Genomic DNA, 764 nt, shown 5'->3' with positions numbered 1-764 from the left:
TTCTGAGACTAGCCTACATGCTTCTCTGTACCTGTTGATGGTTGTTCAGGCTGCAAAGACTGATCATGGTTTTTTACTAGATTTTGTACCACATCATTAAAAACAGAAAGTCAAATCATAGCAGTAATGAACTACAGCAAATGCAAAGAAGTTGAGTCTGTTGCAGAGGTTGAAAAACATGCTAATATGATTTTAGCAGCCAGATTCATTGATCAACTGCATGTGAGCTTTTCGGACCACAAACCCTTTTTAGTCTAGACTAAGTCCATATAAGCAAAATAAAAGTACGGGTTCTGTCTGACCCATGAAAACCACTGTGGCGAGGGACCTCACTGCAAAACATCCTGAGGCTGGGTCACTCTCGGCAGCGGGGATGACAGGTCCGTTTTAGGGATGAATCCCAGCTCTGCTCTGTTCCTTCTGTGCTGCTGGGCACAGCGACTGCTTTGCGGGATGCAGCGTCGGCCCATTTTTATTTGGAGGGTAGAGGTAGGAGTGTTCTGCGTATTTGTTAGAAAGGGGGGAAAAAGTGAAAAAAGTAGCTAATTTTGTAAAACTTTGAGGAATGACATCGGCAAAACTTTAAAACATGGGGGTAAGCCAGCAGCGGCACCAGAGGGTGTCGATTTGCCTTCCGTACTCCTTCGTCTGAGCGAGTGCGGGGCACTGGGGCGGGACAGCGGCTCCGAACAGCCAGGGACAGGCAGGGACACTCGCCAGGGACGGGCAGGTACCCGGGACACGGGGGCGGGCGGGGCTGTCCC

At 49.5% G+C, this 764-nt stretch overlaps 1 protein-coding gene across 5 annotated transcripts in view; it reads left to right on the top strand.

Annotated features, from left to right (window-relative positions):
• Positions 1-764, top strand: part of LOC103624893 (rho GTPase-activating protein 7-like) — a 49,714-nt gene that overhangs the window by 25,541 nt on the left and 23,409 nt on the right. The gene's annotated exons all lie outside the window — the stretch shown is intronic.

Source organism: Corvus brachyrhynchos, unplaced genomic scaffold, assembly GCF_000691975.1.
Source record: "Corvus brachyrhynchos isolate BGI_N302 unplaced genomic scaffold, ASM69197v1 scaffold262, whole genome shotgun sequence".
Lineage (NCBI taxonomy): Eukaryota > Metazoa > Chordata > Aves > Passeriformes > Corvidae > Corvus > Corvus brachyrhynchos.
This window is presented reverse-complemented; position numbering and strand designations above follow the sequence as displayed.